General features: G+C 43.3%; 1 protein-coding gene across 1 annotated transcript in view; it reads right to left on the bottom strand.

Moving 5' to 3' along the window:
* The window catches only part of EMP1 (epithelial membrane protein 1), a 63,206-nt gene extending 58,668 nt beyond the window's left edge, over nt 1-4,538 (bottom strand). The window contains exon 1 of the mRNA XM_033935210.1: nt 4,392-4,538. The gene's annotated coding sequence lies outside the window, so the exon portion shown is untranslated. The remainder of the gene's footprint in view (nt 1-4,391) is intronic.
* Nucleotides 4,539-26,487: the final 21,949 nt, after the last annotated feature.

Genomic DNA, 26,487 nt, shown 5'->3' with positions numbered 1-26,487 from the left:
AAAATAAGGGCCCAAATTTCAGACGGTAGCATGGGAATATATCTGTAAGAGCGCAGCTTTTTCTGAATATTGGGCCCATAACTTTTAGGATTCTAAATTAAGATAATTTTTTCAAAAATAGGGCACAAGTCTAGAGGCCTAAACTGTAGGAGCTCAGCTTTTTCTTTTAATACTAGGCCCTCTGCTTCTATTAACTTTGCTGGGTCATTCCATATCAAGTGGTCCAATTTCAAAACATGTCCCCAGTCGACCATCTCAGAATTCCATGAAATTTTATATATGAGTAACCTAAGGTCTTAAACTAAGCTGTGCAAAATATTATACTTAGATATACATATGTTCCTAAACTGCAGCATCCGATATGAGGAGTACTCTTGTCAGTCTGTGCATGATCGGAACCAAAGTAGCTACTGGTAGAAAGCTCAAATTTGGCTTCTCTCTACCGATTTTGATGCTAATACTGATGGAATTACCCAAATTAGATTACTTTTTCATTATTGCCCAGCAAAATGGGCTAAAACATTCATCACACAAAGCAAGGCTCATGCTTTGGTCATCAATAACTGAAAATATTTTAACATATGCCTCATAACTTTACAAACATTAACAATGCTGGTTTCTATGTATGTTTAAATTGTAAGCTGTCCAGCAAGAGACACTGTGAAAATAAGGCATGGTAAAAATGCCCTCGTGAACTTGTTTTTTTAATTTCGTCTTGTTTTCTGGGCAAAATATCTCCACGTAGGCTATCTTAGAATTTTATTTTTTTTTTATACCACAAGAAAGAACATCTTTTCTGCAAAGGACAATGGTTGTCATCTTGCTCCCAGACCTTCTATGGCCTTTAAAACTGCTTGAAACTCATTGATGTGTTTCAAGCATTGAATAAGGACATTGTGATTAAGAAACCCACATTTTCAAAAGAATAGCCATACTGGGTCAGACCTATGGTCCATCTAGCCCAGTAGCCCATCTTCATGGTGGCCAATCCAGGGCATTAGTACCTGGCAAAACCCAGGCTTGGGAACAACTGGCAAGACCCTACTGGGCTTAGGAACCTTTATTAAAAAATCATTTTTGGGAGATGATGATTCAATTCTCCTACCATTTATTTGGTGAATCCTGACCTTGCCTGGCCTGACCTGGCCTTGCCTGGCTTGGGCATGATCCCTGGCTATGGGATAACCAGTTCATTGAACTGGCAGTAGCAAAGCCAACAGGGACCAACCCGTAATAGTAATCCATCATATATTCACAATGCATCATACATAAACTGTCATGGAATTCCGAGATGGTCAACTGAGGATCAATGGACTGCTTGACATGGAATGGCTCTGTTGGGAGCCAATGAATCTACCCAGTCCTCTCTTTATGGACTACTTACAGGTGCATCGGTGCTTCAGCCTGTGTAAAGAAGAAATGTTCTCCCCCACTGGCCACACCCATCAAATTCAAGAGCAGTGGCATAGTAAGGGGGGGCAAGGGGGGCCCTTCACCCCAGGTGCCATTTTGGTGGGGGTGCCGGCACTTCTCTGCCCCCCCCCACCTCTTCCCATTCCTTCCCTCCATGCACATGCCCCCCCCTTCTAATACCTCTAGTTGAAGTTGCTATTCACAGCGGTCAACAACGTGCTATTCGCAAACCCTTCGGCTCTCCCACTGAACTGCTTCTGAACTGACCAAGCGTAGAGTGCCAGCATTGATAACTGAAGCGTGCCACTGACTTCCTTGCTGCTCAGGCTGCATGGGAGGGGCTCAGGCAGTGCACCTCTTGAACTGCAGGGGCTTGGGCATGCGAACCAGTCAATCCATGGGTGCCACCATTTTGGAGATGGCGTGAGCCCAAAGTGACGGGGCTTAGGTTCCTGAGAACTCCTCATGGCAACACCACTGATGCCATGTTACCAATTTTCTGGGCTGAAGATTTGGGGACATTCTTGGATTTCTGGCTACCCCATTCTGGTGCATTATGGGATTTGCATCACTGATTTCAATGGACAGGATCAGACACTACAAATCCCACACTGCTTTGGGTTGCAAGTTCAAAACCAGGACTGTTCCAAAATCTCCAGTCTGGAACCGGGTAACTTGGCATCTCTGCATGATTCAAGAGCACTACCCCTATCTGAAAAGAAAAAAGAGAGCAAAGCTGCCAGGTGGTTAAGTTTACATATACGGTAGGTCAACCCTGGCTTTATGACTTCCCTTTTCATCCACTTTGGTGCTTGTATTTGATATCCCACTCACACACTCTACAATGCATTAGAATGCAAGTTATTTAAAAGAATAGTACTTTACTAGCATGAAGGCTCCCTCTGGAAATTTAGAAGCCCTGAGAATCACTCTACTTTTGCATTATGAGCAATGAAGCCAACATGAAAAATACTATCACACTAATAAACTTAAAATATATGTTTCAAAAAGTCATTTTCTCAGTCGGAGCCCAAAGGAGAATTAACAAAAAAAAAAAAAGTGCCATAAAGTGAGCAGGAGAAAGATATTCAGATACAACTGCTTAAAAAAAAAAAAAAAAACCCTTAAAAATGCTTGTTAGTAAGCAAGGAGGACTACTACATCCAGTAACATTTTGGAAAAATTCTGGGACGGTATGCAACAGTGTATCGGAAGGGAGAGGCAGGTTTTGCAAGTGCATTACTACATAGACAGATGTGGTCAAAAAATCTCTGGGGCACACCTCTTTGCGGCTAGAAACTTCCTGACAGGAAAAAGCAAGCTGTTTACCCTAAGGACCTATCCTAGTTTAGGATTAGCACAAAGAACTGTATTGTGCCGTGGGATTTAGCCCGTACTTCCCTTCTTGCAGACAGATTCGGCCACGGATAACGTTTCTACTTCTGAAAATTGAGAGCTATCTCCAGCTATTTTTCAGAATGACCGCACTCTTGCAGAAGTCTTCTGAGCTGCTGTCCATGCCAGCGGCACCACACCTCCCGCAGCATGCCTGCACACTGTACCTACCCTGCCAGAGCATTTTCAAGTAGAATGCTTAAGACAGGGAGGGAGAAAGGGATTTAGATTTAGCTTTGCAAGTTTGAGCAGAGCAGTCTTGTTCAGATTTGGCAATTCCAGATCCACTTTTAAATACTACTGCACCCATGCTTGAAGGCATGCTTGTAAGTACAGGCGTGCTCACAAATCTGCATATAGTTAGTTATTTAATGAACAGGTTCCAAACACTCCAAATTCCCATATGTTTAAATTAGAATGCTGGTGATTTTTACACATTTATTTAGGAATTGATTGTGTATATCTCTTTGGGCATGCATGTAACTGTAGTAGTTGCCTGATGTTTATCCGTCCAGGTTTTGCTAAATCTAAACCAACCCAAGATCTAAATTGAATTTTCAAGTTCAAACTCATTCTCAAAATACAGAAAGGATGAGCTAAAAAAATTATTTATATATATATATATATATATATATATATATATATACACATACATTGTGTGCTTTTTGGTAGCCTCAGGCTCCAAGGGACTTTAAAATCCAGATCTGAGAACTTTGTAACTAGACGCTCAAGTTGTTGAAAAAATAGACACAAACTTATGCATTCACCATAGGATTGTCATATATATATATATATTAGTGGAAACATAAACCCCAGAGAAGGTTTGAAAAGGGAAGTTAGCAGTGCCATGAGACAGCCTTTCGCTGCTGAGCACTATAGAACAGTTCAAAACTTTTTGCCTTTTTATCAATCACCACAGAGCCTCCTTCATTCTTGACCATTTCTGTTAAATTTGTGAAAGAATAGATAGCTTTGCAAAGGGCCACCAGTAAAGAACAACTTCACAGGAAGCTTCTGGAAATCCGAGGTTAAAAAAAAATAGTCAATTGGTTGTGCAAGACTCTGAAAGCAAATCTACAATTTTATCCAGACCTAACTTGAGAACTATAAAATATTAATATTTGTTTTAAACATTTCTGTTGTACACGATCAATTACATACAGAACTTTTGCAGAGCTGGGAATGGACAGCATGCAAGGCGTGTGCTGACAGCTTTGCTCTGAACCCTCCCACAAAAGAAGCCTCTATTGAGACTGGGAGATGCAAACTCTCTCCAGGAGGGTAGCTTCCTCTTCTTTGGCACAAATAAAATAAAATCACACTTTTTCCACTCTCCCTGCTAAAAATCTATGACCCCTGATCCCTAGTGTAATATCAAGGCCAAAATTAAAGCCTTTACCTCTCGTCTAAGCCTCCCTCTTGTGAACATGCAGACACTTGCAGAGTGGTTAATAAAACATCCAGCAGAAGCTCTGCAGATTGCACTACCTGTTCTATCTCTCTGGACTTGAACCAAAATTGCAAAAGTCAGAAAAAAAAAAACAGGTGTTCTGAGGATGTCAGAGAAACTGAAGACAGCTTACCTTGTGAACTATGTCCCTGTAATTTTGGCTCCCTAGCTCGGTGGATGCAGCTGTACTAAGGCAGGCTTGGGCTCTCGCTGCTCCTGAGGTTATGAGTTTCCTGTAGCTGGGTCTGGCAGTGTGATGGGGGGCGTTGGTGTGCCTATGTGTTTTAAAGGAGTTAATATGAATCAGCCTATCTTTAAAAAAAAAATTATCCAGCTCCACCCTGTTAACTTGGCAACTGCTTAGGAGGAGAGACTGGGAGGGACAGAAATTTCAAAGAAATCTCTTATAGACTCCTGACTCAGAGCAGCAAAAACCACAGAGGAAAAAATGAATGGTAAAAGAACTGAAGATGAGTAATAACAGAACACAAAAACAGCAGTTGTTTATAGGAACCAAGGTTTATTTGCTGAAAAAAAGAAGACCTGAGTAGTTACTATAGTGTAACAACAGCAAAAATAAATAGATAATATGACATAGGAGCCAAGAGAAACAAAATAAAAACAAACAGCTGTGAGTTGGTGGTAACTGGGGGAAACCCTTTCCAGTTCCAGCTGACAACACGCACACACACACAAAAAAAACCAAACCCTCCATGTGCATCTCCTACAGCATCAGACACCACTGTTACGTAATTACACATTCTTATATGCCAAAACATTGTACATAGTTAAATCTATACAAATAGCAGAGGAAGTTCTATTCAATGATTAAGAGGAGCAGCATGGGAGATGGGAACAAGGCAGGAGCTTGCTTATCGCCAAACATAAACAGAGGGAGAAAAGAGATTTGAACCCAGAATCCTAGCCTCATTTCACTTGCTTTGAACACAACTTTGAACTTGCTATGTTCCAGACATAAAGACTAGTTAGTGCCAGGTATGCCTAGCTAGTTAGTTGATCATAGAAAAATAGAAACATGACGGCAGACAAAGGCCAAATGGCCCATCCATTCTGCCCATCCACAGTAACCATTATCTCACTCTCTCTCTCTCTGAGAGATCCCACGTGCCAATCCCAGGCCCTTCTGAATTCAGACACAGTCTCTGTTTCCACCACCTCTTCTGGGAGACAGTTCCACACACCTACCACCCTTTCTGTAAAAAAAATATTTCCTCTGATTATTCCGGAGCCTATCACCTCTTAACTTCATCCTATGCCCTCTCATTGCAGAGTTTCCTTTCAAATGAAAGAGGCTCGACTCATGCACATTTATATTATGTAGGTATTTAAAAGACTCTATCATATCTCCCCTCTCCAAAGTATACAGATTGAGATCTTTAAGTCTGTCCCCATACACCTTATCATGAAGACCACACACCATTTTAGTAGCATTCCTTTGAACCGACTCCATCCTTTTTATATCTTTTTGAAGGTGCGGCCTCCAGAATTGTACACAATATTCTAAATGCTGTCTCACCAGAGTCTTATATAGAGGCATCAATATCTACTTTTTCCTACTGGCCATACCTCTCCTTATGCAACCTAACGTCCTTCTAGCTTTCGCCATCACCTTTTCAATCTGTTTGGCCACCTTAAGATTATCACATACAATCACACCCAAGTCCCGCTCTTCCATCGTGCACATAAGTTCTTCACCCCCTAAACCACAGTTCTTCAACTGCTGGTCCGCAAAAATATCTTGCCGGTCCGCAAAGGATTCAGGTCCCCGCCGCAACGAAAGGTGCCGGCGTCAGCTGGCTTGCAACTTCCTGTTGCCGTCACTGTGCCAGGACTCCTGCCTTCGCCGGGACTCCTGCTGCGTATGCTTACTGCCTTGTCTCCGCACCTCCAGACCAGCAGCGGCAGCTCTGTGTGCTTTTAACTTCGGCACAGAGCTGCCCCTAAGCAGTAGTTTAGCGAGGTTTCATGAGGCAGCCTCGGGGCCTTTGCTAGGCCGGCCCGCTTCGATGATGCGATGTGGGCAGGCCTAGCAAAGGCCCTGAGGCTGCCTCATGAAACCGCCCTAAACTATTGCTTAGGGGCAGCTCTATGCCAAAGTTAAAAGCACACAGAGCTGCCGCTTGCCTAAAGACTCTTGGGCCGCTGAAAGAGGGCAAAGAGCAGCTGTCCTGGAGATTTCCCTTCCTCTCACCTTTGCAGGTCCCTTTTTTCAACCTTTTTTTTTTTTCTTCAAACGGCAACGGGCCCCAGCATCGACATCAAGTAAGTTCCACTGTTCCCTGCAAGCGGTTCTGCTCGGCCAAAGCTTCCCCTCTGACATGAGCCACCCTCAGGAGAAAGAAAGTGACCCGCAAAGGTGAGGGGAAGGAGGGCAGATGATGGAAGTTGGGGGGGGAGAGAGAGAAGGGGCAGATGATGGAATGGAGGAGATGAGAGAGAGAAGGGGACAGATGATGGAAGTGAGAAGAAGGGAGAGAGAGCAGAAGGCAGATGGATGAGAGGGGAGAGCAGATGCTGAATGGAAGTGGGGAAAGAACACATACTGGAAGGAAGGAGGAGATAAATAAAGGGGTAAGAAAATGGAGGGGTGAGGGAAAGGGGTAACAAGCTGTGGGTAGACACAGTGAAAAGAGGGAAACAGGACTAAAAAGTAAGAAAGAATTTAATTTAGATGGAGGCAGAAAATAGAGAAGGAAGACCAGAGAAGAAAAGGGAAGAGAGAGCAGAGAACGATATCAGATCTGAGTGGAGGAAATGAGAAGAGAGAGATGCTAAAAACTACAGGGGGGAGGGAAGGACAGAGATGCCAGACCATAAGGGGAACAGAAGGAAGATGATGGATGCCAGACCAAATTGGGGGGGAGGAGGGGCAGGAGGAGAGATGGCAGGGAAAGACAGACAGTGAATGGAAGGGGAAGATGCTGGACTGAAGAGACAGAGAAGGTTATCATGCCGCTGTACTTGGTCATGGTATGCCCTCACCTGGAGTACTGCGTCCAGCACTGGTCACCGTACATAAAGAAGGACACGGTACTACTCGAAAGGGTCGAGAGAAGAGCGACTAAGATGGTTAAGGGGTTGGAGGAGCTGCCGAACAGCGAAAGATTAGAGAAACTGGGCCTCTTCTCCCTCGAACAGAGGAGATTAAGAGGGGGCATGATCAAAACATTCAAGATACTGAAGGGAATAGACTTAATAGAGAAAGACACTATTCACCCTCTCCAAGGTAGGTAGAACCAGAGGGCACTCTCTAAAGTTGAAAGGGGATAGATTCCGTACAAACGTAATAAAGTTCTTCTTCACCCAGAGAGTGGTAGAAAGCTGGAACACTCTTCCAGAGGCTGTTATAGGGGAAAACACCCTCCAAGGATTGAAGACAAAGACAAGTTCCTGCTGAACAAGAACGTGCGCTGGTAGGGCTAGTCTCAGTTAGGGTGCTGGTCTTAGACCAGAGGGCCGCTGCGTGAGCTGGCTGCTGGGCATGATGGACCACTGGTCTGACCCAGCAGTGGCAATTCTTATGTTCTTAGGGCAGACGCTGGATGGAAGAGAGTGAAAAGGCAATGAAAGCAGAAACCAGAGACAACAAAAGGTAGAAAAAAATAATTTTATTTCTATCTTGTGATTCAAATATATCAGATTTGAAATATGTATCTTGCTAGACATAACTGGGGAGTGCAAAGCCCAGGCAGTTCTTCTTTAGCTTCCAGCTGGCTTAGGGCTCTCTCTGACCAGGGGGCAGTTGCCCTAGTTCCACTCTCCTAACACCATTCCTGTCATGTGTAACTGTGGTATTGTGTTACATGATATTTGTGTATCATTCTGTAATAATTTGGCTTATTCAGTTTTCTTGATAGTAGAGGGGATATATGTGAAGGGGAGGGGAGACAGGGGTTTTGTTGATCTTTGCCCTGTATTATTTGTATTTATAAAATGACAATTGTATAGAATATTGTTTCTTTTTATACTTTAATAAAATATGTTCAATATAAAATCATAACTATTTGAGGCTTGTGCGGATGGGATCAGATGGTTTGTGGGACCGAGCTCGTGGGAACGGGGCGGCGATGGTTTTTTAAAAAAATTTCAGTCTTAGTAGTTTGCCGGTCCACAAAATAATTATTTTATTTCCGCCGGTTCATAGGTATAAAAAGGTTGAAGAACACTGCCCTAAACTGTACTGTTCCCTCGGGTTTTTTGCAGCCCAAATGCATGACCTTGCATTTCTTAGCATTAAATTTTAGCTGTCAAATTTCAGACCATTCTACTCTATTGCAGATTTTGGTATCATCAGCAAAGAGACAAATCTTACCTGATCAAGGATTAAAGAAAGTTAGAAGTCCGTTAAGTTCAGTGTTCTTCAAATGCCAAGTTACCCAGGTTTAGAAGGGAGATTTTAGACCAGTTCTGAAATTTCTCATGACCCCATCCTGATGCATGAATGGGACATTAGGGTTGGCAAGAAAAACCTAAAGTTGGGAAAACTGTATGAATTGAAGTTTTTCCCATTAATTTGATTGTGCTTGATCAGAAAATTTTTTTAAAAAAAATTTTAAGCCCATTCTAGGGTCTCTCAAAGCCACTAATTACATAAAGCTAAGTTTTTCTTAAAATTTGTTATTATTTTTGCTTACTGGTATTATAGCTGTGCTTTAAGTTTTCACACTCAACATTGATACATTGATAAAAATACATTTTATGTCAAGTATGTTTTATTGAAAAAAAACAACCCAATAAATCATTACAGAATTAACACTAGAGTCTCCAATATGCTTATTATAACAAGTGGGGTCAGATTCCTTACAAACCCCACTAATACAGTGTTACAACCACAAAAGAATAGGAAAAATTCATATTGCCAATTTAGAAAGAAGAAAACATAATCTAGCACAGGGTTAGGCAATTCCGGTCCTCGAGAGCCACAGGCAGGTCAGGTTTTCAGGATATCCACAATAAATATGCACAGGGCAGGATTAACCAATAGGCCAAGTAGGCACGTGCCTAGGGTTCGAAATGGTCAGGGGGGCCCGATGAAGGAGGGCATCAACATTGTTTTTTCAAAACGGCGATGGGCCCCTCCAGCATCAATCGCCAACGTAGGCCCCCCTGATCGGCAACGCGGCCTCCCCCCCCCATCGACGGAAAGTAAGACAAGCAGGCAACGCGGGTAAGAAAGGCAACGGGAACTGTAATTGTGCAAGCGGTGCTGCTTGCCCAAAGCTTCCCTCTGACGCAGCTTCCTGTTTCCGCCTAGGCGCATGGTGGGGTGGGGTGGGGCAGGGGGCCCAATGTACTTGGGTGCCTAGGGGCCCTCGACAAATTAATCCTGCCCTGAATATGCATGAGATAGATTTTCATCTCAAGGAGGCAGTGCATGCAAATCCATCTCATACATATTCATTGTGGATATCCTGAAAACCTGACCTGCCTGTGGCTCTTGAGGACCGGAATTGCCTATCCCTGATCTAGCATAATCTAGCATAATGTCAGATGATTCCTAATCTCCTCTAGTGTTTGCTCTATTCTGATTTCTAGTTATGTTTTATTGCAATGTTTTGAATGCAGTTGAAATATTGTTCTACAAGGGGAATATTGCCTTGAGACAGCCCGCATGGGCGAAACATGAACTCATCTCAGCTGACAACAAAAAAAAGCCCTCGACGTGATTTCAGATAGGTGCTGAATTATTTTCATGCTATAATGTGCTAAAATAACACTTTGGGCTCCTTATACTAAGCCACGTTAGGGCTTTAACGTGTGAAATAGCGCACGCTACATTGCTGCGCGCGCTAGATCTTAATGCCAGCACTGAGCTGGCGTTAGTTCTAGAAGTGTAGCGCGCGGTGTAGCGTGCGGTAATTTCCTGCATGTGCTAAAAACGCTAGCGCACCTTAGTAAAAGGAGCCCAAATGTGATAAATTGAGGTAGTACCTAGGTGAATGGAACTCATGAAAATATTCTATGAAAAACAATAAATATAAAATTCAGTAAATTAGATTGATGAAGATATATTGTGAAAGTTATTTCTATTAATAAATTGGACAGATGAAGAAATGGGGTGAAAAGCTATTCTCATTGACACTGCGTTGGGAATATCAGACGGTCCACATGATAACAATTCATTTAAGCTGTTCTGGGATATCATGGAGTACTCATTGATACTATAAATTTATTTCCCTAAGAATATTTAAGTTTGTACATTTTTTACCTAGTTCAAGGGGAGCCATGTTATTCCAGTTACCGGCCAGATCAAAGTTTCCAGAGATAGTGAAGTCTATCAGCATTTCACGCCTAAGAGTTCCTAGAGCTTGCATGGCTCACAGATGCTCCTGGAAAATTTGCCTGGCGTAACCAATAAACATTTCATTTGGATTCTCAGGGAATTATATGCATTGTTTGAGTGGCCAAAATTCTTGGCTTGAATTGGGAAAGGTCAAATCAGTCACTGGGATTAACCGAGCTGGCTTTCTCCTGATGAATATTGGTCATTCAAAACACTTTGAATACACTGGTAGGGCCCTGATAGTTCAAGATCTTTTCCCATAGACATGGAATAGGAGAAAGGCTTTAGTGTATCAAGCCCTTGGTATACATACACTGTCGTTCTTATCAATAGTGAAAGGATTGCCTTGTATTGTGTCCGACACTGATCAGCCTGCATAACATATTACAGTACTCCCTACATACAGTAATTTCAATGCTGAGCAGTCTTCAAAATAAAATATTGCCAATTTAGAAAGGAGAAAATGTGTGATGATTTCTTTTTTTTTTATTTATCAAATTTTAGACATTATCATTTTTACAAATAATAAAGAAAGGAATTTTACAGAAACAAAAAGAAAAATAATATAACCTCCAAAAGGTTATCTCTGTGTGATGATTTCTAATCTCCTCTAGTGTTTAATTTGTTCTGATTTCTACTTATGTGTTGCTGTGATAAGTCATCATTTGAGAAGGTGGTGAAGTTTTAATAATGTTTATAAGCCTAGGGCTGAAGAAAGCCTCTTAAGAGGAGTCTATCCTAAGTGCTAGGTGGGTTATTCACACAGTCTACATCAGTGTAAAGTCTATAAGTACTTTTTATTGGCAAATTTTGCCACAATTTACATGCAAAAAGTATACACCTATCCTCTGACTTCAAAAGCTGCCTGAAGTAAATTATCCCCACACTGTTACACAAACTAATTTCCCTCATGTATTTTTTATTCCTGAGAAATACAGATGTGTGCATTTGAAAATTCAAAAGTGGGCCTCCAAATGCAAGCCTCTCCCTAACCCCACCTCACCCCAAGGAGTACCTCTAAAACCTGCAGTACAGCTAACGCATGTGGTGGGTATTTTATAAAGCTTTCTCTGACTGTATAGCAGGTTTTACATGCAGAAAAAGGGCTCTTACAATAGTGAGCATAAGTATACATGCATGGAAAGTGTATCCCTACTTTAAAAATATATATTCAAAATTTTAACTTGAGTATTGTCGCTGTCCCTGTCCCTGCCCCATTCCTGTAAGCTCTGCCTTAACCGCTTGTACAGATGAAGATGGAGCTTGTAGGAATGGGGCAGGGACAGGAACAGAGCTTGCTGGGATGGGAAAATGAGCTCCCGTGGGAACGGAGACGCACGTCTCTAACGTCTATCTCATTCTCTAATGCAAGCAATAATATACAACAGCTAACTTATGCAATCAAATCTCAAAAAAAGACAGTCACGCCCTCCCTCCCCCAACCATTGAAATACACATGTAGAGAATGAGAATGATGAGAATAATAAAGACAAAACAGTAAGCATCCATTTATAGTTTAAATACATAGCAGATGGGTTTCAAGTTTCAAGTTTATTAAAGTATTTTTTTGACCGCTTATTCTAGTTTCTAAGCGGTTAACAAAATAAAATTACAACAATTTAAAAAAACACACCAGAGACAACCAACAATCTTATTAATCATACTTATTAATCATAACAACATAACATTTTGTATTCTGCCACATACCTTACAGTTCACATAAATAAATTACAATATACAGATCCCTTATAATGCAATTAAAACATATTTTCTGAGCAACCATGTCTTAAGTTGACATTTAAACTCCCGATAAACAGAGAAATGCCAAAGCATGTCTATTAAGTCAGGGTCCAATTTAGTACCTTGATAGCTAAATACTCTATTGACATGTTTCAGTTTTGTCTTCCCCCCACATCACAGGGAACAAAAAGAGGCGTATATGTCAGAGAGGTATTGTGGACATCGCCAACTCAAAATGAGAATACAGATAAAAGAGAGCCATCCCATACAACACTTTAAGTATGAGCAGAACTTAAAACCAATTCTAGCAGGCATTGGCAACCAATGGGTCTTACAACAGAAACTGGAAATCCTGTCTAGAAACATGATGACAAATCTGCCCATCCACAGCATCACTATCTCCTCCTTTCCCTAAGAGATCTCACATGCCTGTCCCATGCTTTCTTGAATTTAGACACCGTCTGTCTCCACCACCTCTACTGGGAGACTATTCCATGTATCTACCATCCTTTCTGTAAAAAAGTATTTCCTTAGATTACTCCTGAGCCTATCACCTCTTAACTTCATCCTAAGTCCTCTTATTCCACAGCTTCCTTCTTTTCTTTGATTTCTTTAGGCACAAGTTTTCAGCTGATATTGCAGACAACCCACATAGATTACGTTATAGTAGTCCAATAACTAAAATAGTCCTCCTCAAAGAATTTATGGATGCTGTGTAATTTTTGTATTTGCATAAAAGCCCTGCTAATGAGCAGGTTGATCTGAAGTTGCAAGGACAGCTTGGAATCTTCTAAACTGCCAAGAACCTTAACTACAGCTGAAAACTCATACATGACCTAATTAATAACAATCCTAGTAACAATTGGCTCAAATAAGCCAGTAACCAACAAAGAGTTTGTCTTTTCTCATTAAGTTTCAATTTATGAGTCAACATCTAATTCTTGAGCAGAACAAAAATCTTAAGAATTACTGGTAACTGCTGAAACAGAGGATGGGATTGGCAATAGGATAGTAACATCATCTGGATAGATGTATCAGAGTATATCCTGTTTCTCCAACATATATCCTAAAAAATGCATGTAAACATTAAATAACAGTAAGGAAAGAAGTGAGCCCTTCAGAAGGCCGCAAGGATTATTCCAACAATCTGATCTTCCAGGCTCACCTTCACACTATATGAACAAGGTTTCAGAAAACTCCAAAACCATTCATATATTAGACCTGATATGCCTATGTCCTCTAAGATTTGCAAATACAGGTCATTGTTCACCAGATCGAAGGCTGCCATCAGATCTAATTGCAGCAGCAGTGCCCTTGCTTAAGAATTTATTCAGGTTGTCCAACAAAGACCCCACCACAGTTTCAGTACTAAATTGTGAGCGAAACCGGGAATTATGTAATATATCATAAGACCGGGAATTATGTAATATCTGCCAATTGAATGACCACCATCCCCTCCATCAACTTAAAAAAAAAAGGGATGGAGTCTATGGGCCTGTAGTTGGAAGGAGAATCAAGTGGAACTCTAAAAGTCTTTACTATAGGAGCAATGTTAATATCCCCAAGAGAAAAAGGGAAAATCCCCGAGCATAGCATTGTATTCAATGTTGACGCCAGCAGCCTGGTTCAACCTATTCTACTCCAACTGCCAACCTGTGCAGCTCTAAGCTAGTGTTGCCCTTCATACACCAATACCCAGCACTGATCATTTTAAACCTCCAAGCTTGCAGTTCTGGGAAATAGATGCATCCCCTTAACTCCTCCCTTCAGTGTATACTATTTGTCCATGGCTATATCGTTATCATATCTTTATTAAAACTTGATTTACCGCTGGGTGACTTATATGGCATCACAATGGTATATAAAAAATACAAATGTAACTGTAAGGGAATGCTGTTAAGGCAGAATGGTAATTGCCTATAGACTGCCTCATATCAACAGTCTTAGCATGTGATATGACATTCAAAATGGGTCAATAATTAGTTACTAAAATATCATTCCCATTTTATTCAGAACAGGGTGTACAACGGACCTTTTCGGTGCATCCAGGTCTATACTTAATTGCAATGAGCTGTCTAGTATTGACAAAAAAGCAGGACCAATCAAATCTTCCAATTTGGCAACTATACTGATAGGACAGAATTCCAGTGTACAGCTGTTTTGTGGTCATTAATAGCCATGATGCTTCTACCTGTGTTGTCTACTAACATTTTTGAGTCGGTACAAAAGTCTACACCGGTACCATTGTAGGGTCATGAAATGGTTAACTGTTGTTTAAAATATTGCTCTGGTCTACATAGCTGAAAAGAGTGTACAATCTATTGACTTCATCTGCCTAAAATGTATGTCCCTACCTTACCACATTGTAAGCTAAATAGATAAGAGTTTGAGCCATGATGTACCCTGCCCTTCTGTACATTTAACTGTAAGAGTTAGATAAGTGTCCTGCTAGTGACCTGCTAGTGTGAGCTTAGAACCAATGAGTGTTAAGAAAAGTAACACGTGAAAAGCTTTTTCTAGAATTCAGTTGTATAGCCAGAAAAATGAATAAATATCTCTGTAACTTCCTGGTTTCGGCACTTCTGAGCCAGCTTGGAGCTCAGGGGTCCAGCATGCATGCTGTGAATAAACTCTTGTACTTTCTTCATGCCTCTGACTTTGTGTGTCCAAGTGACCTTTCACCATCTTCTCTTATGTGCTGGTTTTCCTTCCACTATCAGCCTTAAGGTTCAAAGTAATAAGCTAGCTCTTCAATAGACAAACAAATATTCAGAGTATGAAATATGTGTTGTCACTGTTTGCAAAAATGAAAGCATATCCTTAGGTCAATTTGCAGCCTTAACTAACCTGTCTGATGGCACCTTCCATTTTTACTCTTGGACATCTAAATGCTTTTTTTTTTTTTTTTTTAACTTTGCCCTCATATAATTTACTGATAGAAGACCTGGGGTGGGAGGGTATAGGGCAGCCTTGGGGCTTACAGAGGCTTTCAAAGGTCCAAGGAGCCCAGAAAGGCCCACAAGGGGAAAAGGGGCAGCCAGGATGTTTAAAAAATGGCAGCCATAAACAAAGCAGGGCACAAATTGCATTTTATTTCTTGTTTCAAACAATAACCCATTCCTAGTAAAAAGATCAAAGGGCTGATTTAGAAGTTTGCACTAGATATAAATCAGGATATTATTAACGGCAAGAACAAAAAATGTCCTATATCTTTTACAATCACAACAGCAAACAGCATTAATCCTCAGAGCTGCAAGAAACATCTGACTGTGGTTTTGTACCATGTGACAGCTAAATAGTGAATAACATCTTTATATCAGCATTTGTACTGTATGACTTCCATTCCTTGTTTTCACCTTCTAAATAGAAACATAGACATATGATGGAAAATAAAGGCCAAATGGCCCATCCAGTCTGCCCATCCTCAGCATTCACTATCTCCTCCTCTCCCTAAGAGATCCCATGTGTTTGTCCCATGCTTTCTTGAATTCAGACACAGTCTTTGTCTCCACCACCTCTACCGGGAGACTATTCCATACATCTACCACCCTTTCAGTAAAAAAAAGTACAGTCAAACCTCGGTTTACGAGTGCACCGGTTTGCGAGTGTTTTGCAAGATGAGCAAAACATTTTCGCAAATTGTGCATTGACTCAATTTGCGAGGCCCCCCGCCTGATAACCAGCATTGCCCGCCCACCCGCAAACGCTGCCCCCCGTGAACCAGCATCACCCCACCTCGTGCGAACTGGCATCCCCGCCCGCTCAAACTGAAAGCTTACCCCCCAATATGGCACCGGCACACAGCACCAACCCACAGGAAGCGCCGGTGCCGGTGCCTGAAGATCGTGCCTCTTCTCTGACTGGGCCTTGAGCATCTGCACATGCTCAAGGCCTTCTGGCTCCCGCCTCTCTCCAAGATTCTCGGAGAGAATGAGAGCCAGAAGGCCTTGAGCATGCGCAAATGCTCAAGGCCCAGTCGGAAGAGAGGCACGATCTTCGGGCGCATCTCCTGTGGGTTGGTGCTACGTGTCAGTGCCATATTGGGGGGTAAGCTTTCAGTTTGGGCAGGCGGAGGATGCCAGTTTACGCTGGGGGGCAGGCGTTCGCGAGGGGGAGTGATGCCAGTTCGCAGGGGGGGCAGCGTTTGCAGGCGGGGGGGTCATGCCAGTTCACAGGGGGGGGGAGATGTGGTAGCGCACCAGTGGCCTTGGAGGTGGGGGAGTCTTTTGGGGATGTGATGAGGTGGAGCATCGTCGGTGGTCAGGGGGGGATGGGAGGTGGAATGAATCAAGCGAGTTTCCCTTACTTTCTATGGGGAAACTCGCTTTGATATACAAGTAAATTGGTTTACGAGCATGCTTCTGGAACGAATTATGCTCATAAACCAAGGTTCCACTGTATTTCCTTAGATTACTCCTGAGCCCTCTCACTCTGGACTTTCCTTTCAATTGAAAGAGACTCACCTCATGCATATTTATGCCACATAGGTATTTAAGTGTCTCTATCATATCTCCCCTCTCCCGCCTTTTCTCCAAAGTATACATATTGAGATCTTTTAGTCTGTCCCGGTACACCTTATGACGAAGACCACACACCATTTTAGTAGCCTTCCTCTAGACCGACTCTATCCTTTTTATATCTCTTTGAAGGTGCGGCCTCCAGAATTGTGCACAATATTCCTAAATGAGATCTCCCCCAGAGTCTTATACAGGGGCATAAATACCTCTTCCAGTTAATGACTAGCAAATAAGAGCCAGATTATGTTACCAGCGCCAATATCGGCGGCCACTTTATAAGCATCGGTGCAAGTTTTGGAATCACATCTATGGGAAAGATAGGCGCTGGAAATGTAGGCTAGGGTTTTCTGGGTCTACATTTCCAGTGCCTATCTTTGTATGAATCACACTTAGGAAGATGCTTTATTCCACCTAATGCCATTTCCAGCATTGGCCATGCCTACTTTGGCATTCGGCAGTCTACAGCACTTATGTAGGCGTGATTCTGGTGCCTTCTATTTAGGCCCTGGTAGGCGCTTCAACCTCACCATTTTTTGCCATTTCTAATGGTGTTCTTCAATTAATAGGTGCTGGCAGGTCATCTACCAGCACAATGGCGTAGTAAGGGGGAGGTCGAGGGGGGTGGTCCATCCCAGGTGCCATGTTGATGGGGACGCTGGCATCCCTCCTCCTCTCTGCCCCCCCCCCCCGCCTCTTCCCATTCCTCCTCTCCCCTTCCCTTCCCCCATATCTCTAGACTGAAGTTGATGTTCGTGGCGGCCAACAACGTGCTCTTCATGACCCCATCGGCTCTCCCGCTGATGTTACTGCTGGGTGCCGCGCATAGGAAGTGACTTCAGAGGGAAAGCCAACGGGGTCATGAGTAGCATGTTGTTGACTGCCATAAGCAACAATTTCAACTAGAAGTAAGGGGAAAGGGGGGGAGGGGACGAACGTGGCAGGCGGGATTGAGGAAGGAGTGGGCAGCAGAGAAGAGGGCGGGGGAGGGGCCGCACCACCCCGGGCACTTTTCACCATCACTATGCCGCTGTACCAGTGGCTAAGTTTAGGTGCCAGTTTTAGAATTTCCCCTCAACTGGCTATATCACGTTAGGCTCTGATATTCAGCACCAAACCAGCTATGTTTAATGGTTAAAATAGGCTGTATAAATAGAAGGCTTGTATTTAACTGCTAAACATATAACCACTGAATATGGGTTTAGCTGATTAAGTTGCCACAGTCAATAATGAAACCAGATATTCAATTCCGTAATATCCGGTCTGACCGCTAGCATTGGGCAGTTACTGCATAGCCCGTTGCTAGTTGAATACGGAGAAACAGTTACTAGCTTGGGGCAGGGAGCCAGGTTGATACCAATAGGCTATAACTCCCCAGAAATCCACCAGGTCAGTACTGGAACGTTAACAACAGTCAGGTACGATTCTGCAATGCCAAGGGGACAAAGATATTTGCACATTACTTGTTTTCATGGCTTTTTGAATTACTGCAGGGCTTGGGGATGAGATGGATAGGAGAGTAGTTGGGCATTTGATCACATGTTGAAAAGTATACCCAAAGACATGGATTAAGGACATCCAAAGAAGGCAAACAAAAGCTGATTTAAATAAGGTACAATATCATACGAATAATCAAAGCTCTGTGGCTGGTAAACTGTAATATAGCCTTGATACTGAGAACCAGAATAACTAGGCAGACTGGATAAGCTAGTTGGCCTTTTTCTGCCACCATCTGCTATGTTATTGTGTTATAAGAGGCAATAAAATTGTGATCTATTTTGATTCAGGCTAATTTTCAAAAGTGAAATCACTACCACATGCTTTTATATAATTCACACTGTGATTTATTGATGTTATGTTAATCCTTTACATGTGTTTTATCTTTTTGCTGTGTAGCGAACTTTTGATTCTTATTCCTCCTCAGTAAAGGCCATGTCGGCTCCACCCACTTTGACACATATACGTCAGAGAGGCAGTACCAACAAGGCCTTACGAGCAGATAGACTCGAAGGCTCTTCATCATTTAAGTTTGCGCCAGTGTCGGGTCTTGCATGGACTTTGAGGCAGGCAGGCAGCGAGAGGGTGCCAGAAACAGGAAGGTTCTTCATCATTTGAGTTAGCCTGGTGTTGCCCAGACTGTGGGACCCCCTGGAACTGTGAGTCCCAGGGCAGCTGCTTAGATAATCTTGATAGGCGGTATATAAAAAACTAATAAACTTGAAACTATTTGCCCTCCGCCTCACAGACCAGGAATGCGTAGAGAGATACCACTTTGACAAGGCTGCCCTACAGGACCTCTATGAACTCAAATCTCTCCTCCTGGCCCACATCCGCAGGAACCATCCCATACCCGTCCACCTCAAGGTCACCACTTTCCTTGCATTCCTGGACTCCGGGAGCTTCCAGTCTGTCCTAACAGCCAACATAGGTCTCACCCGGTCCACCATCTCCAACTGCCTTATCCAGTTCCTCCAAGCCTTCCTCATCCACACCTTGGACTACATTACCTTCCCAGCACACACACACCCCTTTCCAGGACATCATTGCACAGTTCTATACCATATCCTGCTTCCTCTCGGTCATAGGGATCATCGACTGGACAAGCTTCGCAGTCAGAACCCCCCAGGTGAATGAGATCACTTAAATGCAACAGGAAAGCATTCCTCTCTATGAATATGCAGGTTGTGTGTGATACCCAGGGGGAGATAATGGACTTATGTGCCTGATACCCAGGTTCCACTCATGATGCCTACATATTTCAGCACTCAAAAATCTACAGGAAATTAGCCTGGGGAGATCACCAGTGGCTGGCTACTAGGTAAGCGCTACAAGGACACACCAACCTCAGATTCTTGTCCTCCAAACCATCCCCTCAATACATTTCCTCTATGCCAGGTTGGCCCAAACTTCTCCCAGCCCCAAGGTAACCACAGCAATTATATTTTTTTTACTTTATTGATGTAAATGAGATTTTCTGTTAAATATCTGTCTAATTGATTTTGGATGTTTTTATTGTAAGTCGCCTAGGTTTTAGACAGATGATAAATATTTTAAATAAATAAATACTAGGATTACCAGATTTCCCCGAAGGAAAATCCGGACCCATAGCTATGCCCCCCAGACATGCCCAGTTCTGCCACGTTCCACCTGTGCCATGCTCCCTTCCGCCCCCCAGCCCCGCCCCCAGATAGCATCCACGCTTGCGCAGACATAACACCACATCGTGGCCACGCAAGCGTGGATGCACCTCCCCAACACGATTTTGACGGAAAGCTTTTCAAAGCCAGGACAAAGTGCCAGGTTTTGAAAAGCTGCCCCTATCCCCGGACATAGCCTCAAAAAGGAGGCTACGTCCAGTGGAATCTGGGCATCTGGTAACCTAATAAATACCCCATCTCTCATTTTTTTTCTCTCATCCCCCCAGATTTTAGAGGCTATCCCCAGTGAGCCTGACTCATAACCCCCTTTGGCTACTCCCAAAATGAGGCAGAGGAGGAGTACAACCACAAACACAGGAGCACCGGAGCCATCACTGAGCACATCTGCGCATGAGGGAGGCTTGCTGCAGGAGAAGCTCTGGGCGGCTGGGCCCGGCAGTAGGAACTGCCAGAGCTGCTGGTGCTGGAGGCTCCTCCTCCCCCTCTTATTCACCCTCCAGGGCAGACATGCCATCCCGCTGGGTGTCTGCCTTTGGCCCCTGGATTAGCTCTTCCTAAGCTCCTGTGTCTACCTCCACCTTCTCCTCCTCCCTGTCCTTCCTGGGCCTCCCCTGGGATGGCAGACTGCTCCTTGGGACACTGGTGAGTATCAGGCTGCTCCTGTGGTACCTGGGTTGCAGCAGGCTGCTCGTATGGCTGCTGCAGGTAGCAGGCTGCTCCTGGGCCTCCTCCTGCTGCTCTTCAAGTTGGCCTGTGTGTAAAAGGTTTATAGTTAGGGTCTGGACATTATACATGAGTTGCTTGGTGGTACAGATGAGGGTCAGGAGGCAAGCATGGGGACAGGTGTGTGTCCTGGTTTGGTAACCAGTGAGATGGATCGTTCCAGGGATGCTGGATGGACAGGGTTGTGTATGTAGTGGTGCATTACCATGCATACGGGTCCTCATGCTGGATGACAGCCACCAGGGGAGCTACTGGTACCATATGGCCCTTCTGGCTGACAGGGGGGAGGGCTCTCCTGGAGGATGGTATGTTTGGGATTTGAGAGTAGGTAGGTTAGTTATGTTTGGAGACATGTATGTTTGGAAGATACATGGTAGCTGTTAGGGAGCTGAATGATAGGGGTGGCTGCCCATGGGGTCCTAATTGATGGTCAAAGTTTGGGGGTGTGGCGAGATCAGCAGATATGAAAACATAGGTGGGGGTTCCCAGGGTACAGAAGGAGAGAGATAGCGGTGGAATGGGTTTGGGAAGGCCCTCTGCTGTAGATATTTAATGGGCCCAAGGTTTGTGCCTACTAGGCATGTCTCCCATGCAGCATCCCAGCCTGTGGTGCTTACAGTGGTCTATCCAATGAATGTGGGCTACGGGGTGCAAGCGGGTATCAGTTTGAGGGGCCAGGGATGCTGTGAGGGCTCTTTGTGGCCAGTGTGCTGTCCTTCATCACTCTCTTTGTCATGTGCTTGTGTTTTGTAGGGGTTAGGGGTGAGGTGCATCAATGCAAGAGTTGGGGCACATTCTCTCCTCTCACACTCTCTGACAAACTCTCCCCACTATCTGTCTCTATTTGTCTGACTCCACTATTCTCCTCCTCACTCCAACAAAGAAGCGTTTCTCCACAGGTAGTACTATACTGCATATGCATGTTCAGCATATCACAGGAACGTCGTTTCACTACTGCGGTAACGTGTTGATGTCTTAGCTTTATGTACTGGAAAGGGTCGCTTATCTCATTGCTGGCTGGCAGAAAATTTTTGTGTAGAAAGCCGCACTTAAGTGGCATATCTCATCCACTGGAAAATTTGTAAATACGCATTACATCATAATTGTACCCTAGGATCACAATCTAAAAAGAATTATGAAAATGAAGAAGTTGAGACATTCCCAATCCGAATGATAAAAAGCTGGATGTGAGGGAACCGGCTAGTAGTGAAAGAGAAAGCCACAAGAACTGCATTAATAGTAGAGGTAGCAGTGCTCAGCAGTCCCTAAGTTAATTGGGTCTAGTACTTCGAGGGCTTCCTTTTATTTCTCCTATCTCTGCTTTACTAACACATAGTGCGGGTTTTAGCACCGGCAGCAACTGCTCCGACGCTCATAAAATTCCTATGAGCGTCGGAGCAGTTACCGCCACAGCCGGCGCTAAAACCCACGCTACGCATTAGTAAAGGAGGGGGGCTGTGCACAACCAAATACAAAGGCTAAGCCTCAACCACACACCGCTTATCTTAGCAAATCCAAACCAAACTAAACTAAAACTTCATTTTATACACCGGGTCTTCCACCAAAAGGTGCTCGACTCGGTTTACAATAATGTAAGTGTAGTACATAGATGTAGAAGAAGAATGGAATCTAAAATGACTTAGGGCTCCTTTTACAAAGCCGCGCTAGCGGGTTTAACGCGCGTGACTTTTCATCACACGCTAACCCCCCCACGCTGGCCGAAAAACTACCGCCTGCTCAAGAGGAGGCGGTAGCGGCTAGCGCGGCCGGCGGTTTAGTGCGCGCTAATACACGCGTTAAACCGCTAGCGCGGCTTTGTAAAAGGAGCTCATAGTTTCCAAAGGTTTTAGTAAACAAGAAGGTTTTCAGAGCTTTCTGAAATAAAACAAAGGGGCCTAGACTTCTAAGTGAAAGCAGTATCTTTGACTGCTTTTTCAATAAAAATTATATTAAAAAAAAAAAAAAGAAAGCAGTAACTTATTCCAGAGCTCAGTTAGTTTGAAAATGAAAGAGTGGCTGAATCTCTTGAAAGTTCTATTTTTACCCCTATGGGAAGGAAGTGTAAGTTTTAATTTATTTGAACTCCTAGTGAGACGAGATCTCTGTACATTCCAACTCAATGGAACGCCCTTCCATCTCATCTCCGTCATGAAAAACTAATCAATAAATTTAAGATTAACTTAAAAACTTTCCTATTTCAAGATATTTACTACTGCTCTTGAATTACCTCTTTCTCATTCAACCAACCGCTTTTAAGAAGCGATCCCATCCTCATGTTTCACTCCTCTCCCTCCGTTTCCTTTCAACTCTCTTCTTTCCCCCCCCCTTTCTTCTTTCCCTCTCCTTTCTAATAATGTAACTTTACCCCTCTCCCTCCTCCTTATCCTCACTTTCAAGTCTGTCCTGTCTATGTCCTTAATGTGCACCCCCTTTTCTTCCTCACAAAATTTTACTTTTATAAGCTTAACCTTTTATCTCAATTTTAAAATTTTATTGTAAACTGGCTAGATACCCGTTGATGGTCGGTGTATTAAAAATTAATAAAACTTGGAAACTAAAGGAACCAAAGTAATAAAAATGCCAAAGAGAATTTTAAATGCAATACAAATGCACTTAAATTGAACTAAAAGATACACTGGAAGTCAATGCAATTCCTTGAGCAATGGAGTTACGTGATCGATTTTACTCGTACCAAAAATGAGCTTAGCAGCAGTGCTCTGTATCAATTGAAGTCTCTGCAGACTGACCTTTGAGAGACCCAGGTACATTGAGTTGCAATAATCCAATCTTGAGAAGATAATTAACTGAACCAATACACATTGACAAATCCATACACATTTATTACAAAATATCCTCTTTATAGTTTATATTATTTATAATAAAAGCCTAAGCACACATGCGCACTTAGGATTTCGTGTTCCCTGCCGCTGTGGTGTGTGATCCGTGGCCGCCAACCCGGCGGCAGGGAACATTCTGGCCACTCCCCTCCTCCCGCCCTCACTCACCATGGAAGTCAGGCAAGCTCTCTCCCTGCCCGCGTCCTCGGCAGGGAACACACCTCCCGCCCTCACTCGCCGCAGCTGCCGCCGCTGCCATCACTGCTGCTGCTGCTGATCCTCCTCTTCAGAGCAGCCTGCGATGGTGGCTGACTTTAGCGAACCTCGCAGGCCACTCTCCAACCTCGGTAGCACGTTCCCTCTGACGCACGGGATTGCGTCAGAGGGAACGTGCTACCGAGTTGGAGAGCGGCCTGCGAGGTTCGCTAAAGCTGGCCACCATCGCAGGCTGCTCTTTAGAGGAGGATCAGTCACCACGATCGTCAAAAAGTAGAGTCCTGAATTTGTGGCAGCAAGGGGACCTGGAGGGGAAGGGAAATACCGCTGCTGCTTCTGCAAAGGAAAGTGGGGGGGGGGGGAGAGAAGGGAATGGGGGGTGGGGGAAAATGCTGCTACTACTTCACAGGGATCTGGAGGGGAAGGAAAATACCGCTGCTGCTTCTGCAAAGGAAAGTGGGGTGGGGGGGAGAGACAGAAAGAAATACAGATAGACAAAGGAGGCCAGGGAGAGAGACAGACAGAAATAAAGACAGACAGGGGACCAGAGAGACAGACAGAAAGAAAGACAGACAGACAAAGGGTGCCAGGGAGAGAGAGAGAAAAATAGCAGGAGGGAGAGAGACAGAAAGAAAGGAAGAAAGAGACAGGAGCAGGGAGAGAGACAGAAAGAAAGAAAGACAGACAGGCATATATTCTAGCACCCGTTAATGTAACGGGCTTAAACACTAGTATTATTTATAATCCACCTTTAAACAAGGCGGATTACAACCAAACATACACAATTTAAAAAAATAACAAAACAAACATGTCAAAAAAAAATCAAAATTGCCATTCACAACCACCACCAACACCACCACCAAATTTAAAAATCAAATTCCTTAGCTGGCAGGAATTCTCCAAATGCACTGGGTGAAAAAATTCTCATCCCACTTAACCCCAGGCCATCGGAACACTGCATCAGCCAGCAGAAGCATTGCCAATACCCTGAGCATGCTTGGCTGTCATGCATGAACTATATATGCACAAGAACTAAGCATATGCAGGGTGATGGGGTTGGCAGCTGCCGTGGTGTTCCAAGAGTCTGGGAGTTCAGGCTGATGATGTCTTCAACTGGTAGGACTTGGGGACCCCCGCCAGCTACTTCAATAGTGTGCGCTGTTGTTTGGCGGACCTGAGTTGCAAGTAGATAGGCCCAAGCCCACCCATGGCCACACCCCTGCTCTCTTGGGTGGCTATTTTGTAAAGGTTTTCCACATAGATGTCTTTTTAGAAAATTACACACACACACCCCACCATTACTGTTGAGTTAAAATATAAAAACTTTGGGAGAGGGGAGAGGCTTGGAACCTGAAAGTTTAAAGGGGTGCAACTAATACCTTTGTACTGGTCCTGAATGAAGCGGGATAAGCTTGGAGACAGAAAGAGAGGATTATGGGAAGAAAGGAAAGGGGCGTGTTAGGAAAGTGTGAGGAGTCAGCAAAAGCGGCGAAGGAATAATAGAAAGAGATTATAAGGCTCAGGGAGAAAAGAAGTGATGAAGTGATGACAGAAGTCAAAGAAGGAGAGAGGAACAGTGAGAAGAGATAAGGAGAAAGAGAGATTAACAGGGAGTTAGTTCACAATACTCTATGTTTAAAGATGTTGGCAATGTTACAGCTTTTCCATGTGACTTAGTATCTCTTAGAAGAGGGCTTTCATGTCATTTCCATGAAGGGCAGCAACTTCCATGAAAAACTTGACTTTAAGGAGGGGGAACTGTTTCTGAAAACAAAGACTTCTCTGTTATAATTAAAGTCAGATACATATCACATAGCCTGAATGCAAATATGCTAAGTATGTGCATTCATTAGCTATTGCTTCTTAACCTTTTCTGTAAGGACATAAGGATGAGAACTACAAATATTTCTCTCAGTTTCGGCCAGGCCATATGAAGCATGAATTTCCTTTGAAGAAAATGGAGCCACCGATATTAACCAAACGAAACAGTAAACAATGACAAAAAAATATATAAATTAACCCATCCACAATGCCCAGTTATTCCTGTCCACAATGCCAATTACAGTAGATTCTGCAAAACTTGGTTCCTGACTGTATCGATTCTGGTTTTAGTTTTATTTCTAGGTTTCTTTTCCATGTTTTAGGGTAGTTTGTAGAATTGGGCTTCTTTTTTTCCTTATGGTCCGATCAGGGCCCTCCCTAACCCAGTATGCTCCTGCACTTAGGCGCATACCAAATTAGAGAGGATACTTTTCCGTTATAAAATTCCCTTTCTGGGGTGGCTGCAATGGTTCTGCCTGCCCTTATATAAGTCAGAGATCCCTAAAGACTTATTTTAAGTTGTGGAACTTTGAATGTATTTATCAGGCTGTGATTTTACACAAATTTTTCAATCTGTTGTGTTAACTGGTTTGGACTACTGTAACATTGTGTATTTAGGAATGACATCTTCCGACATGCCTTTGTTACAAGTTGTTCAAAATTCTATTATTTGAACTTTGTTTGGGAATAGGAAGTATGAACATGTTACTTCATATTTGCATTGGCTGACCATGGAGTACAGAGTGAAGTATAAGTTGTTATTGTTGGTTTATCACCAAAATATCTACAGTATTGTGTGACACCTATGTGCCCTCTCAACCATTGCGCTCTGCTACACATTCTAATTTGGTTATTCCAACTTATAAAAAAATTACGTTTACCGACTATGAAATCTAGTACTTTCCTATATGCGGGA

The sequence above is a fragment of the Geotrypetes seraphini genome, chromosome 2 (genome assembly GCF_902459505.1).
Source record: "Geotrypetes seraphini chromosome 2, aGeoSer1.1, whole genome shotgun sequence".
In the NCBI taxonomy this organism is placed as follows: Eukaryota; Metazoa; Chordata; class Amphibia; order Gymnophiona; family Dermophiidae; genus Geotrypetes; species Geotrypetes seraphini.
The sequence above is the reverse complement of the archived record's forward strand: the minus strand, read 5'-3'. Positions and strand labels throughout refer to the sequence as shown.